General features: G+C 41.6%; 1 protein-coding gene across 10 annotated transcripts in view; it reads left to right on the top strand.

The window, feature by feature from the left end:
- Positions 1-16,789, top strand: part of SYNE2 (spectrin repeat containing nuclear envelope protein 2) — a 433,601-nt gene that overhangs the window by 73,164 nt on the left and 343,648 nt on the right. For 2 of the 10 annotated variants that reach the window (XM_054449821.2, XM_054449819.2), the window contains exon 2: positions 1,929-2,028. The exons of the other annotated variants lie outside the window; for them this stretch is intronic. The gene's annotated coding sequence lies outside the window, so the exon portion shown is untranslated. The remainder of the gene's footprint in view (positions 1-1,928; positions 2,029-16,789) is intronic. 10 annotated transcript variants of the gene reach the window in all.

Genomic DNA, 16,789 nt, shown 5'->3' on the forward strand with positions numbered 1-16,789 from the left:
ATATTCAGAGCACCTGCACTTGGAGAACCCTCCCCTCCAGACAGGCTCTGCAGGGTGCACTGCCTCCTTTTCTTTCCTCTGGGCTGCATTAGGAGGAGGGAGGTGAATGGGGAGAAGGAATCAATTTTCCTGTGTTGACATTTTCCAGACCCTGAGAAACGTTGAGTTGAAAGATAAGTGTGAAAGCATCTCTTTCTTTTGATGGTGTGTGAGATGAAAAGCACTTGCTAATAGCCCCTCAGGTCAAAGTAACACATTTGACAAAAAGGAGCCCCAGGCTTTTGCTTGTCAGTGTCCATATTTGATTGGAAACTTCAATCTGAGATTTGGTGCTTGGATTTTTCTAGAATTTGCCAATTACTTGTTGCTCTGGTTCCAGCTGACTTTTGGTCTCCCTTTGGGTACTAGCACTGGGTGCAGTTTATCAGTGAGTAGCTGTTCTCTATCGGGCTGTGTAAATGTACACTTATTTAATTCATTCAACAAATTGTTTTTTAAATATTTATTGAATTTGGGCTCTGACACACAGATAAAAGTCAATGTCTCTTGCCAGTAGTAAGCTGTCTAGAAGCAGAAAGGCCCATAAGCAGAGGAACATGCAATCTCAGTGGGGTAACTGGTAGTCACTGCAGTGGAAACATGAGCAGGGCAAAGCATGGTCAGCTAGAGCAGTGGTTCTCAAAGTAGGGTCCAGGGACCAGGAGCAGCCAACCTATTGAGTACAACGTTGACAGTGGGGCCCAGCAATCTGTGTTTAATAAGCCTTCTAAGTGATTCTGATGCATGCTCCAGACTGTGAACCATGGGCATAGAGGATTAGACAATCTTTGAGATTTTTTCCAGCTCTTCAAGTCTATGCATATGGTTAAGAAATGTGATACTTACCCCATTATATATATATATTTTTTGACACGGAGTCTTGCTCTGTTGCCCAAGCTGGAGTGCAGTGGCACAATCTCGGCTCACTGCAACCTTCGCCTCCTGGGTTCAAGCGATTATCCTACCTCAGACTCCTGAGTAGCTGGGATTACAGGTGCGTGCCACCACGCCCAGCTAATTTTTGTATTTTTAGTAGAGACAGGGTTTCACCATGTTGGTCATGCTGGTCTTGAACTCCTGACCTCGTGATCCGCCCACCTCGGCCTCCCAAAGTGCTGGGATTACAGGCATGAGCCACCGTGCCTGGCCCTACCCCGTTGTATTTTAAGAGCATTAGTTGGTACTAATATCATATAAAACATTAATTGCAACGTAGGCTGGGCACTGTGGCATATGCCTGTAATCCCAGCATTTTGGGAGGCTGAGGCGGGAGGATCACATGAGCCCAGGAGTTTGAGACCAGCCTGGGCAACATAGTGAGACCCCAATCTCAAAAAAAAAAAAATTAGCTGGGCTATGGTGGTGCATGTCTGTAGTCTCAGGTACTAGGGAGGCTGAGGTGGGAGGATCGCCTAAGCCTGGGGGATTGAGGCTGCAGTGAGCTGTGAGAGACACAGTGAGACCCCGTCTAAAAAGAAAAAAAGGAATGTAGGTAAAACAAATTCAGTTTTACTATATGGGTTGCTGAAGTGAGCACGTAAAACAAATTCAAAATGATACAGTTATGTTTGACAGTGCAGCAATAGTAAATTGGATTTAAAACACTTTATTATGAAAAATTTCAAATATATTCAAAAGCAGAGATAATAGTAAAATGTACTATTGCGTAACAGTTAGCCAGAATGAATATTATTAAATCCTGTCAATCTGGTTTTACTCGTGTCCTCACATATCCCACCCGTGCTGGATTATTTTGAAGCAAATTTCAAACATCATATCATTTTATCCTTAAATAATTGGATTTTAAATTATTTGAGATATTAAAGTGCTAGAAATGAACTTGAAACCAAAGCATATGTAGCCATTTCCTGGTTTCTCTTACATTATAGGTAAAACTTATCTGGAGCTAATTTACACAAAAGGTGGATAAAACAAAACAACAGTTGGACACATGTACATATATTCCTATTTGCATAACATCTATTAAAAGTAAGTATACTTTTTTTGTTGTTGAGGCGAAGTCTCGCTCTGTCACCCAGGTGGGAGTGCAGTGTGGTGTGATGATGGCTCATTGCAGCCTCAACCTCCTCGGCTCAAGTGATCCTCCAGCCTTGTGTTTTGATATTTTGTAGAGACCGAGATCTTACTGTGTTGCCCAGGCTGGTCTCAAACTTCTGGGCTGAAGAAATCCTCCTGCTTTAGCCTTCTAAGGGGCTGGGATTAGAGGCGTGAACCACCATGCCTGGCAAAAATAAGTATACTTGTCACTACCATGAATACATTTTATTAAAACATTTTATTTACTGTCATTATGTTAGCAATATGTGCATTATACTTATAGATAATATTCTAGAATAGTAAGAAAGACTATACACGCATGCGCTGCCAAAATTGAATTATTGCACTTGAAGGGGAAATTTTAATTTGAAAGGCAGGTTTTTAGGAAGGTAGATATTAGAAGGTTTTGGGGCTTTTTTTTTTTTTTTTTTGGGAGACAGAGTCTCACTCTGTTGCCAGGCTGGACTGCAGTGGCGTGATCTTGGCTCACTGCAGCCTCTGCTTCCTGGGTTCAAGTGATTCTCCTGCCTTAGCCTCCTGAGTAGCTGGAACTATAGGCATGCACCACCACACCTGGCTAATTTTTGTATTTTTAGTAGAGATGGAATTTCACCATGTTGGCCAGGCTGGTCTCAAACTCTTGGCCTCAAGTGACCTGCCCACCTCGGCCTCCCAAAATGCTGGGATTATAGGCCTGAGCCACCGTGCCTGGCCTTGGGGCAGATTTTTAATATATGTAAATTAAGAATTCTCACTACTCATTTCAACAGTTATGTTGCCTCATTTGGAAAGAAAAGGTATTCAGCATGTGGGGATGCATAATACATTTTAAAAATCCATTCATCTTAGTCAATGTGCTCCATGCTGTCTTTTTTTCAAGGTTAGATGTAACACATTTAGTAGGAGATCAGGTTATGGGATAGTTCATGTTTGGAGAGGGGACAGAGTTGATTTACAGACATACCACCTGTTTTCTCCTACTTTGGCTTTGGAGGACAAGTTGTGGTATCCTGAGGAAAAGCTGATTGTATCACTTATGACTGAGATTTTCATCTTTAGCCGCTTCTGTGTGATACATGAATTAATAGGTCATACCATAGGAGTTAGCTAATTTTCATTTTAAACTATTACTCAGAAGATATTTTTATCTTAATTGTACATTTCAACAACATAAATAAGCTGTTCAAGACTGTCTCCCATGCCTCCAAAACAAATAAAAACCCCCCACAACTCAAATGCATATAAGCTGTTACTACAGTATAATGGTGGGTTATAGCCAGTGTATGGTGGGATTGTTGATAGAATAATGCATATTAGAGCTTTTAGTTCAAAAATTTGAGATAGTGATTCAGAAAGAAAAAAAGGAATGATTATCATGAATTCTGTTTATTAGAATTCTGTTTATTAAAGAGTTAAAAGATATGTTTTATTTATTTTTTTTTTGATTTTTATTATCATTATTTTTTTGAGATGGAGTTTCGCCCTTGTTGCCCAAGCTGGAGTGCAGTGGTGTGATCTCAGCTCACTGCAACCTCCACCTCCTGGGTTCAAGCAATTCTCCTGCCTCAGCCTCCTGAATAGCTGGGATTACAGGCACACGCCACCACTCTCGACTAATTTTTTTGTATTTTTCGTAGAAACGGGGTTAGCCAGGCTGGTCTCGAACTCCTGACCTCAGGTGATCCACCCGCCTCGGCCTCCCAAAGTGCTGGGATTACAGGTATGAGCCACGGCGCCTGGCCAAGATGTGTTTTATTATTTGCACTTGTGTATTGGCAAAGAAAATAGGTTACTAAGCTTGCTCTTGTTAGAATATCCTTTGTAGTCACTCATTTGATGACGTTGAGTAAGAATCTTTCCTCTGTTAATACATCTTTGTTTAAAAGAAAGTAAGTTACCTTTGTAGTCTTTGTACATTTTTCTTTGCAGAAAGTTTCCCCTCTGCTGGGTAATAATTAATTTTATAAAAGTGTTTAATCCAGTACTGATTATATTCGCTTCTGAGCTGGATGAAAAGAAACTTCTGAATGTTTGTAACCACAGATTGATGATTTGGTTACAAAGACTCTCTGTTGGTGATGGTTTCTGAGAACTGGAAGGTAAGCTTGTTCCTTGGGTGAGTCATCATGTTGTCTTGCAGTCGGTCATGTGTTTTCTTAGCAACTGCTGTTGATTTCAGGTTTGAGCAGGGTGAGCATGTTTTGAAATGATCCAACAGATTCTTTTAGGTTATATATGGCTGCTAAATCTTATACACTTAACTATTACTATTATGTGTATCACAAGGAGTGAAAGATTGAATTCTTTTTTTCATCTCTACCTTCCAAATCATTTCTCTTCTAATTTGTTTTTCAGGGGTAGTGAGGACTGGGAGTGGGGGTAAAAAAGGAGAAAAATAAATGAATCTGGGATATCATGAGTCTGCCTGATTATGCCCCTGGACTAGAGCAGAACCAAAAGGACCTCCATGTGCTGATAGGATTAAATATGATTTCCTGGGGTGTTGATCTTGAGTAATACTCCGTGTGCATACATTCTAAAGGAACAAGTGAATTTTAGAAATGTCTGTGGTATAGTGTAGTTGTTAAAAGCTTGGCTTCTGAAATCAGTCTGACCCCTGGTTCAAATTCTAGCTTTGCCATATACTAGAGGTGTTATTTTGGGCAAATTACTTAACCTCTCTGAGTAGAGTTTCCTCATCTGTAAAAGTGAAACTAAAATCCCACGTACTTATATTACTGAGATAATACAGGTAACAGACAGCATAGTACCTGTGGAACACATGGTAACAAATGCTAGTTATTACATTCAGTTCAAGGGTGCAGTACATAAGGGGCTAGGTATCAGGTGTTTAGGGGACAGTCAGAAATGAATCATATATGAGCCCTAATTCTTCAGGAACTGGGGGAGATGGCCTTGTAAACAAGTCACTGTAGTATTATCTAGAATGGAAGAAGCGCTAACTGAAGTACAAGCAAGGTGCTGTGGGTGCATAAAGCAAGTGATGCCAACTTTGGGGAAGTTAGGGCTAGTTTTGTAAAACATTTGCCATTTGAGCTGAGGGTGTATTGCCAGGCCTAGAATGATGAGTAGGGCTTTTATGGGTGTAGAGTGGAGGAGAGTAGATTGTGGGCTGAAGAAAAGCACAGGGTTAATGGCAGGGTGTGGTGGGAGAGAAGGATGGATAGATGAACACACATAAGTGTTCAGACTATATTCTCATGGTCAGTGGGGAACCAAAGCAGGTGTTTGGTGTGAGCTGTGTTTCGCAATAATGTTTTGAAAGATGTATTAGAGAGGCAGGGAGTCCAATTACAAGGATGTTTCAGAAATTCAGGTGAGTGATGAAGACATTTGGAGAACAGAGTCAGAGGGGATTAAAAGGAGATAGAAGACAGACAATTCAAAACTAGGTGCCAAAGACAATGTTCATGCCATTACTTGAGAGAGAGAAAATACAGGAGGAGAAGGTATGGGATAAATTGGATAGTCCAGCAATGGGGTGGGCTGACGGGTCTTGTAAACTCAAAGATTAGTGGGAGATCTATCCGGCAGTTGGAAATTCAGTTCTGAAAGAAGGAAGCTAACATTTATTGTGCACCCACTGTGTCTCAGGTTTCATGCTAAGCACCTTTGCAAATTATTTATTGGGAGCAGTTTTTTTTTTTTTTTTTTGAGACAAAGTTTCGCTCTTGTTGCCCAGGCTCAAGTGCGGTGGCACGATCTCAGCTCACTGCAACCTCCGCCCCTTTCCCCCCACCACCTCCGTTTCAAGCGATTCTCCTGCCTCAGCCTCCCAAGTAGCTGGGATTACAGGTGCCCGCCACCACGCCTGGCTAATTTTTGTATTTTTAGTAGAGACAGGGTTTCACCATGTTGACCAGGCTGGTCTCAAACTCCTGACTTAAGGAGATCCACCTCGACCTCCCAAAGTGCTGGGATTACAGGCATGAGCCACCATGCCTGGCCGGAAATAGTATTTTTAAGATGAAAAAGTAGGAGCTCAGAAGAGACGTGATATTTAAACATCAACTTTAATTTTAAAGCACTTCTCATTTTTATCTTTTCTCTTTAAGCTCAGAAGAATGGATAAATGAGCGAGTACCGGAGGCAGCGAGCAGGCTGCTCTCTGGGACACTTCATCAGTTTCCACCTCAGGCTTTCACTATGAGGAGAGAATAGCTCTTTAACTGTGTGGTTCTCCTTGTTACCTGAAGAGTGTCAAGGGAGTTTCATTCTCCATTTTATTTTTCAAGTTCTAATATTCCTTTCCCTTTGGAGCTGCTTGAAGGTTAATGTCCTTTAAGATTTTTCTCTCTTGCTTCTGATGAAATGGAAACATTTGTTTTGGAGTGGGTAAAAACTTAATAAGTCTTGTTTTAGTTCAACTGGAGAGGCCAAAGGGGCAGAGAGAATGTTGCTCTTTTCCTTAATGGTGTCCCCTTTATTAGATAATGAAATGTGTAATCCTTATACCAAGCTCATGGATGCAGATAAAAATTAAGTCTGATCAGACTTTTAATGGCTTTTAAGGAATTTTTGTTATTACAAAAACCCCAGCACACACACACACATACATGCACACACGCACACACGCATACATGGGCAAAAGCCCTTCCCCATGTTACTTTCATTTTCCATTCTTGCAGTCTCTCTTCCTAGAGATAATTGCTATGAACAATTGTATGTTTATCTTATTTAAATGTTTCTGACACCTGGAACCTTGGGAATAATTAGGCAAAGTAGCTAGAATTTGACCTTTTTCCTTTTCACCTAGGTATTTGATATCAGGGTTTATTACTAAGGTTTCATAAATATGGGTTCTTCTTCTTTTTTTTTTTTTTTTTTAAGGCAGGGTCTCACTCTGCTGTCCAGGCTCTAGTGCAGTGGCATGATCTCGGCTCACTGTACCTTCTGCCTCCTGAGCTGAAACAATCCTCTCACATCAGCTTCCTTAGCAGCTGGGACTACAGGTGTGCACCACCACGCCTGGCTAATTTTTGTGTTTTGTGTACAGATGGGGTTTTGCCATGTTACTCAGGCTTGGGTTCTTATTTTTGACTGTGGTTTTGAAAGCCCCATAAATATAAAATTTAACTTACTTTAAATGCTGTTAGATCACCTTTCAAATCACCAATATACCTAGGGTTATAATTTAAAGACCTTGTGCATCTCATTTGTTGCTAAACCAGTTCTGTTAGTTAATTTATTACACAAGTTTGCCAGTTAACTGCAACAGTGGGCAAAAAGCTTCTTTTTCTTTCTTTTTTTCTTTTTTTAGACAGTCTTACTCTGTAGTCCATGCTAGAGTGCAGTGGCATGATTATAGCTTACTGCAGCCTCAAACTCCTGGGCTCGAGCAATCTTCCCATCTTAGTCTCCCAACACAGGTTCATGCCACCATGTCCAGCTAATTAAAGCAATTTTTTTTCAAGAGATGGGGTCTTGCTATATTGTCCAGGTGGGTTTTGAACTCCCAGACTCAAGTGATCCTCCTGTCGCAACCTCCCAAAGGGCTGGGATTATAGGCATGAACTACCTTGGCTGGCTGGCTGGCTTTCTTTCTTTCTCTCTCTTTCTTTCATTCTTTTTATTCTTTTTATTCTTTTTTTGAGATGGAGTCTCGCTCTGTCATCCAGGCTGGAGTGCAGTGGCGCGATCTCGGCTTGCTGCAACCTTCACCTCCTGGGTTCAAGCGATTCTCCTGCCTCAGCCTCCTGAGTTGCTGGGACTACAGGTATGTGCCACCACACCCGGCTAATTTTTGTATTTTTAGTAGAGACAGGGTTTCGCCTTGTTGGCCAGGCTGGTGTCGAATTCCTGACCTCAGGTGATCCAGCTGCCTCGGCCTCCCAAAGTGCTGGGATTACAGGCGTGAGCCACCACACCTGGCCCTTTCTCTCTCTCTCTCTTTTTTTTTTTTTTTTTTTTAAGAGAAGGAAGGGCACAGAAGAACTGAGAATAGAAATTAACATATGTCAATTTTAGTTTGGTAACTATATTAATCTGTTAACTACTTCGTATGTTGAATGCTCATATAAATGTGCTGTGCTAAGTTTCTGTACAGAGTCATGGGGTAAATGAGTAGACTGGATATATCTTGTCTGTTAAGAGTTCTCTCATGGTACTGTTTAAGGATATGGGTTTTGGAGCCCAACAGACTTGTGTTCAAGCCAGTCTTGCCAGTAACTTGCTGTATGGTTTGGACAAGTTATTTAACCTCTCTGTTTCCTTAAATGAGGTAGATGGTTTCTATGTTATAGGCTTATAACATAGGATCAAAGAGATGGTGCATGTAAAGTGTCTGGCACCAATTGAGTACCAAATAAATATTAACAATTTTTTCTTTTTTTTTTTGGAGAGAGGGTCTTGCTCTTTTGCCAAGGCTGGAGTGTAGTGGCACAATCTCCATATTCTGGGCTCAAGCAATCCTCCCATCTCAGTCTCTTGAGGAGCTGGAACTACAGTTGTGTGCCACCACACCTGGCTAATTTTTAAATTTTTTGTAGAGACGGGATCTCACTATGTTGCCTAGGTTGGTCTTGAATTCCTGGGCTCAAGTGATTCTCCTGCCTTGGCCTCCAAGTGCTGAGATTTCAACAGGAGCTACCACGCCCAGCCCCTGATTCTTATTGCTGTTTTATCATTATTTTCAAATACAGAACTTGCAATTTTGGTCATGTATGTTAGAGAATTTACCTGTTCTCACTTTTAAGCTATAACAAAGTAGGTGTCACTGATATTTCACTTTTTTTTGCACTGTAGGTTGTCCAAAGGAATATAGAAATACTGAGATAAGCTTTTTAAAAAAAAGAATAGAGATGGGGTCTAGCTGTGTTGCTGAGGCTGGTCTTGAACTCCTGGGCTGAAGCGATTTTCCCACCTTTGCCTTCCAGAGTGGTGGGATTACAGGTGTGAGCAACTATGCCTGGCCAAAATAAACGTTTTAAAACAGATGCAAATCTTAGTACCTCTCTTAGTTGGCCAGCTTTTTAAGTAAGTTGAAAGAGTTCACCCAAAGAATACCACAGAGATTTTCTTTTGTTTCAGTAGTCCGACATCTCAAGTTCCTTTGGTGTTTCGAGTTTTGTTTCTACTCAGGAAAATGTTGTGGAATGCATAAGACATTTTTAAAGGAGTGTTCTAATTGTTCGCCAGTGGGGAGGAAACAACTTAAGTGGTGTTTCTTGTTGGTTGAGAACATATTATATATGTATTTTGGGGGCTGAGGACAGATCAGGGATATTTCTACAGGGAAGGATTTGAGATAAGGAAAAAAATATTTCTTAGAAATCTCAAAACTGTAGTCTGAAATTCTGTGAAAAGAAAATTGAAGAATTTTGTAATCCAAGTCATTGGAGATAAAGGGTCAGAAGGAATATTTTTGTTGTAGGAAGTGTTATCTTCCAAGAAGATCCATAAATCCTGTTTTAATGAGCTAGAAGATATGCTAAAGAAAAAGGAATCTCAGAAGTAGACGGAAACAGGTTTTTTGTTTTTGATTTGTAAAGACAAGGTCTTGCTTGGTTGCCCAGCCTGGTGTTCTTTTTTTTAAAGGCCAGATAAATTTCTTTTTTCTTTTCTTTTTTTTGGGGAGGGTACAGAGTTTTGCTCTTGTTGCCCAGGCTGGAGTGCAGTGGCGTGATCTTGGCTCAACTGCAACTTATGCCTCCTGGGTTCAAGTGATTCTCCTGCCTTAGCCTCCCAAGTAGCTGGAATTACGGGTGCTCGCCACCATGCCCAGCTAATTTTTGTATTTTTTTAGTAGAGACGGGGTTTCACCATGTTGGCCAGGCTGCTCTTGAACTCCTGACCTCAGGTGATCCACCCACCTTGGCCTCCCAAAATGCTGGGATTAGAGGTGTGAGCCACCAGGCTCAGCCTTAAGCCAGATAAATTTCTTTCTTTCATTTTTTTTTTTTTTTTTTTTTTTGAGACAGTCTTTCTCTCGCCAGGCTGGAGTGCAGGGGTGCGATCTCAGCTCACAGCAACCTCTGACTCCCTGGTTCAAGCAATTCTCCTGCCTCAGCCTCCAGAGTAGCTGGGATTACAGGCACGCACCGCCACGCCCAGCTAATTTTTGTATTTTTAATAGAGTCTGGGTTTCACCATATTGGCCAGGATGGTCTTGATCTCCTGACCTCATGATCTGCCCGCCTCGGCCTCCCGAAGTGCTGGAATTACAGGTGTGAGCCACCGGGTCCGGCCCCAGATAAATTTCTGATGGAGTCATTGTGCATGTTACAAGCAACAACAAAAAGAATTCAGTATACACAGAAGTACATTCTGTTCTTTCCCTGAGATGCTATGACCTCATATCAGATCTTAAAGTTGTGGCCACAGTATTGACAAATATGTATCTTTAGGGAAAACTCAGAACAAGTAATTCTGGTTGTTTCTCTTCAGGTGAGAAAGTTCTGCCATGTTTAGAAATGGAATGGAAACGAGTTTGCAAGCTCTCTAGCAGTCACAAGTAAAGCAGGGGCAAAGAGAGGATTTAGCAGATTTCATGGTTTGAGATTCTGCTGTTTCAAAAATCAAATCTGTTTTTCAGAGACACCCTCTTCTTTTCTTTTGTTTTTATTTTTCTTTTTGAGGTGGAGTTTCACTCTGTCGCCCAGGCTGCCAGGCTGGAGTGCAGTGGCGCGATCTTGGCTCACTGCAACCTCTGCCTCCTGATTTCAAGCTGTTCTCCTGCCTCAGCCTCCTGAGTAGTTGGGACTACAGGCGCCCGCCACCTTGTGTGGCTAATTTTGAATTTTTTTTTTTTTTTTTTTTTTTGTAGAGACGGGGTTTCACCATTTTGGCCAGGCTGGTATCGAACTCCTGATCTCAAGTGATCCATGCACCTTGGCCTCTCAAAGTGCTGGGATTACAGGTGTGAGCCACCGTGCCCGGCCCAGAGACACCCTCTATTTTCATAGTTGCTTGATTCAAATACTTTTCAACATAAGAATACCTGTTAAAGAGCTGCATTGCTGGTTGGCATGCTAGAACACACAGCTTTTACATCACACTACAGTTAATTTTCCAGCTGTTTTTTCTCATCTACTGTCATTTTACTTTTTTAAATTTAAATTAAAATTTTTAATTTTACTTTTTTGTCTTTAACCAGTCAGAATGCTAAGATTTGATGGTTAAATAAGACCAAGTATCAAATATTTAGTACAAACTCTCCATTTATCAATGCGATTGCACAGAAATGGATGGTTCTTTGGAGGCAGAGTTAAAGAGTAACACAAACTCAAGAAAGACAGAAAGGAACTAATTTTGGGGAGATCTGAATTTTTTTTTTTTTTTTTTTTGTGACAGAGTTTCACTTTTGTTGCCCAGGCTGGAATGCAATGGCTGGATCTCGGCTCACTGCAACCTCTGCCTCCTGGGTTCAAGTGATTCTCCTGCCTCAGCCTCCCGAGTAGCTGGGATTACAAGCATGGGCCGCCATGCCCGGCTAATTTTTTTGTATTTTTAGTAGAGACGGGGTTTCTCCGTGTTGGTCAGGCTGGTCTCGAACTCCTGACCTCAGATGATCCGCCTGCCTCAGCCTCCCAAAGTGCTGGGATTACAGGCATGAGCCACCGCGCCTGGCAAGATTTGAATTTTAAAAAAAAATTCCACTAGAACAAGTATTTCCTTAACATTCTAGTATGAAAACCATTATCTAAAGTGGTTTTAAAAGAGATCTTTTTTTTTTTTTTTTTTTAAATCTTTCAGAGACAGGGTCTCACTGTGAGAAACCCAGCTAACTGTTATGTTTTTTGTAGAGATGGGGTTTCGCCATGTTGCCCAGGCTGGTCTCAAACTCCTGAGCTTAAGCTGCCTGCCTGCCTCAGCCTCCCAGTGTTGGGATTACAGGTGTGAGCCGCTGCACCCGGCCAACTTCAATTATATCTATATATAGATATAGTTTAAAAATTATATAATATTTAGGACCTATGAAAAGTTATACGTGATTATACAGTAAGTATATACCTACTTTAGCATCCTAGTTCAGAAATAAAATATTGCTAATTTGGTTGTGACCTCTTCCTCCTCCCCAGAGGAAGCTGCTGTACTGAATTTGGTGTTTATCATGCTTATGTGTTGCTTAACAATTTTGTTGCATGTGAATGTTAAGGTTGATTTTGAAAGTATTTGACAGCTGGTAGTATGTGGGCCCGGCTGTGTCAAGTTGTACCAGCCTAATATTAGTCCTATCATGGATCCCTAAGAGATACTTTAAGATTCTATCCAGCTGGGCGCGGTGGCTCGTGCCTGTAATCCAAGCACTTTGGGAGGCTGAGGTGGACGGATCATGAGGTCAGGAGTTCGAGACTATCTTGGCTAACATGATGAAACCCTGTCTCTACTAAAAATAAATTAGCCAGGCAGGGTGGTGCACGCCTGTAATCCCAGCCACTTGGGAGGCTGAGGCAGGAGAATCATTTAAACCTGGGAGGTGGAGGTTGCAGTGAGCCAAGATGGTGTCACTGCACTCCAGCCTGGTGACAAAGCGAGACTCCGTCTCAAAAAAAAAACCCAACAAGAGTCTAATTGGCTGGGCATGGTGGCTCACACCTATAATCCCAGCACTTTGGGAGGCCGAGGCGAGTGGATCACCTGAGGTCAGGAGTTTGAGACCAGCCTGGCCAATGTGGTGAAATCCCATCTCTACTAAAAATAAAAAATTAGCTGGATGTGGTGGTGGTGACAGGTGCCTGTAATCCCCGTTACTTGGGAATCTGAGGCAGGAGAATCGCTTGAAACCGGGAGGCAGAGGCTGCAGTGGCCTAAGATCACACCACTGTACTCCAGCCTGGGCAACAGAGTGAGACTCTGCCTCAAAAGAAAAAAAAAAAAAGATTATATGTAATTAATATTACAGTTTTACTGTATGTTGCACATTCTTCTGCAAGTTGCTTTCTTTCCTCTCAACTGTGAGATTCATCCATCTTGGTATATATGCAACTCTGGTTCATTGATTTTCATTGTTTAATATTCCATTGTATGAGTATGTCACAGTTTATCCATTCACTTATTTGTTGATATTTAGTTTTTTATGTCTCCTTCTAAGACCCACCTGTTCACGTCTTTTGCTTATTTTCCTGTTGGGTTGTTTGTCTTTTTCTTTTTGATTTGTAGGTGTATTGTTTTCGTAGTTTTCTGGAAACAGTTACTCATTAACATGCACATAAACCACATAATGACAGCTTTGCCTTTCTGATATTATTGGAGCTACATATAGCTACTCACGTTTGAAAATGGGTATACTCTAATCAGACTGATGTGAAGTACATAAGTAGAATTGTCTGAGTGTTAATATGCCAGAAATATAAACATATTTCTTTATTTAGAATGGATACGACTTACTTTTTTTTGGTAAAGATTAATTTCCTCATATTTCCATAGTCATGCAGGTGAAGGTGTGGACCCTACAGTACTCTAAAGTGTGAGTACTTACCTTTTTTGTTTTTGTTTTTGTTTTTGAGATGGAGTCTAGCTCTGTTGCCCAGGCTGGAGTACAATGGCACAATCTCGGCTCACTGTAACCTCCGCCTCCCGGGTTCAAGCGATTCTCTTGCCTCAGCCTCCCGAGTAGCTGGGAGTACAGGCGCCCGCCACCACGCCCAGCCAATTTTTGTATTTTTATAGAGACGGGGTTTCCCTGTGTTAGCCAGGATGGTCTTGATCTCCTGACCTCGTGATCCGCCTGCCTCCCAAAGTGCTGGGATTACAGGCGTGAGCCACTGCGCCCGGCCAAGTACTTACCTTTGTAAGAAATCATAAGATTCTCATTTTTTTCTCCATTAACTACATAAAGCAGGATAATGGCTGGCACCATTGCTTCCTCACTGAACTGTGGATGGGTCTCAGCATGCAAAGGAAGTAGAAAGTGAATGGGAGGACAGCGGCTGTTGCTCAGAAGTTCCTTCCATATTTTGATTTATTTACACTATTTGGGTTGTTCATGGCTTGGTTCTCCCTCCCTTTTTCCTCCAGTGAACGGTGACTTGACAGAAGTACATAGGAGGCTACTTGTTCTCTTGTTGGCTGCTTGTATTTGCTTTCTGGAAGGTTATTGTTTTCAAGGATCTTAAGCACCAGGATTAGGACAGTTAAAAACCATTTGTTAGCTTGGAAAATGTCATCTTCCTCTTTATCGTGCTGTCCTGGCTGTGTGCTTCCTTCTCTCCCTTCCTGTATCTCTCTTCCTTACAGATTGCTTGCATTACGTATCTGTGAGATGTCCGTCTGTCAGAGTATTTAACATGTTGTTCATTGTAGTTCTTTAAAACCTTCTTATAGTTGCACAAAAAGACATAAACATTTAAAAATATGTTTGGTACTGGAGGTTGCCTTTTCCTGAAGCATTGCATCTGATTTCCTTGTTATTTGTAGACTAAATCCTACTGAACGCTGTGGTTCTCCCTGCCTGCCCTCCACTCCACTGTCTCTGCTTCTCACCTCCTGACTCTGCGGCCTCCTTTGTTGCTGGGAGCTAACAAAGTACCATAATTTGCTAGATGTTGCAGGAAGATGACAGGCCAAGGGGTTCCAGGAAGGATATCTATGTAACCTGCCTGAGCTCTCTTATCTTTAAAATTGCCGCCTAACTAGCCTTGTCTCTCTTGGGAATAGCCAGAACTTTAGAGTTAAGAATGTTGTTCAGAAGAAAGATGTTTATTTTTAGAGGCAGAAAATATTTTGAGCCTATTTGCCATAACTGCTTTTTTTTTAAGAAACAAAAACTAATAGACTTTACAAGTGGGTAACCTCAAAGGGAAAACAAAAATCTTGCAAGAAGATTTAGCAATATATAAAAGTTTGGAAAACAAGCTTCATTAAGTAACTTTTTATGTTTGCTTAGTCAAAATTAATATTACTATAATTATTCTGAAATTCTCTTTTTCCTTGCATTTCTTGCCAAATAACCTGATTTAATGACATAGAAAATAAAAAATGTCAAAGGGGAAAGTATTTAAAGACATTTTGTTATTGGTACAAAGGGTGTGGTGTTATCACTAGGAGACAAGCAGAGTTCTCAGAGATGGTGTCATCTAAATTAATTTTATCTTCTTCATGATCCCATGGATAAAAAAAATTCAAACCTCTGATTTTTTTTTTTTTTAAATGGGGTGTTGCTATGTTGTCCAGGCTGGAGTGCAGTGGCTACTCACAGGTGTCATCATGGTGCACTAAGCTTGAAACCATTAGGCTCAAGTGATCCTCCTGCCTCAGCCTCCCAAGTAGCTGGGACTACAGGTGTGTACCACTTTGCCAAACTTTCAAGTCTTTTATTTTTAAGGAATCCTGATTTTATTTTAGCAGGGTAATTCATGTAATAATGCAGCATGTGATAGAGATAAAAATCAAAGACCAGAGCTAACAGAACGGCCCTTCCTTCTCATAGCATCTTTATGAACAGTTGTGAGTAAAGATGATTCCCAAAACCCTTTACAGAGATGCTAAGTTCCATTTAAAGATTTACAATAACAGTGACAACATTTTAGGGCTCTCTTCCAACAGCATCACTTCCTTCTTCTCCTGGGAAGTTAAGCCTGGGGTGGAGGAGGTGCAGTGGTATTCCTGGACTAGCACGCCCGTGCTGTTGCCTGCGTTTGTGGAAACACAGACCTTTATGGGACACTGAGCAATGGGATTGGTGATGTACAAATATGTTGATGGAGACTAACAGAATAGAAAAAAAATGAATTAAGTAACACTTGTCAACCTCAGCTAGTCATGGGGGGAAATACCCTCACATATTAAACAATAACAAATAAAACGTTTGAAATGCCGGTATTTATAGTAAATTGCTTTTTCTGTCTTTTGGTACGAATCTTAAGAGGTATATTTGAGGGACAACAGTGTATAGGTCAAAGGGAGGCTTCACTGCCCAGGTGGAAGAGCCCGCTCTTGCCCTCTGCAGTTCTCCAAGGTTCCCAGACCAGTGACTTGATGCCAGAAACCCTAGGGCAGAAGGGAGACTGGCCAAAGTGCATGTTGCAAGGGGTGCATCTTAAACGCCCCTCTGATTGACTTGGCTGTACTCTAGGGAGGTCTGTGGACCAGGATCACCCCAGCGATTCCAGTTTAAACTATGATGGACCTGTTCTATGAAGGTACAGGTATGAGTTTGGTGACTATGGATTGAGCTAGTTGTTTAAAACTTATTTAATCGGCTGGGTGTGGTGGCTCACACTTGTAATCCTAGCACTTTGGAAGGCTGAGATGGGAGGATTGCTTGAGCCAAGGGGTTTGAGACGAGCCTGGGCAACACAGCGAGACTCTATCTCTACAAAAAATTAAAAAAAAAGTTAGTGGGGTGTGGTGGCACACGCCTGTAATTCCAGCTACTTGGGAGGCTGAGGTGGGAGGATCGCTGGAGCCAGAAGTTCAAGGCTGTAGTAAGCTGTGATCATACTACTAAACTCCAGCCTGGGCAACAGAGCAAGACCCTGTCTCAAAAAACAACAAAATCTTATTTAATTGCAGTAGTGGATACCATTATATTTTTTTTAATTAAAAAAAAAGCAACATATGTTCCTTTTTTTTTTTTCTTTTTTGAGACAGAGTCTTGCTCTGTTGCCCAGGCTGGAGTGCAGTGGCGTGATCTCCGCTCACTGCAAGCTCCGCCTCCCAGGTTCATGCCATTCTCCTGCCTCAGCCTCCTGAGTAGCTGGGACTACAGGCGCCCACCACCACGCCCGGC

The sequence above is a fragment of the Pongo pygmaeus genome, chromosome 15 (genome assembly GCF_028885625.2).
Source record: "Pongo pygmaeus isolate AG05252 chromosome 15, NHGRI_mPonPyg2-v2.0_pri, whole genome shotgun sequence".
NCBI lineage: Eukaryota > Metazoa > Chordata > Mammalia > Primates > Hominidae > Pongo > Pongo pygmaeus.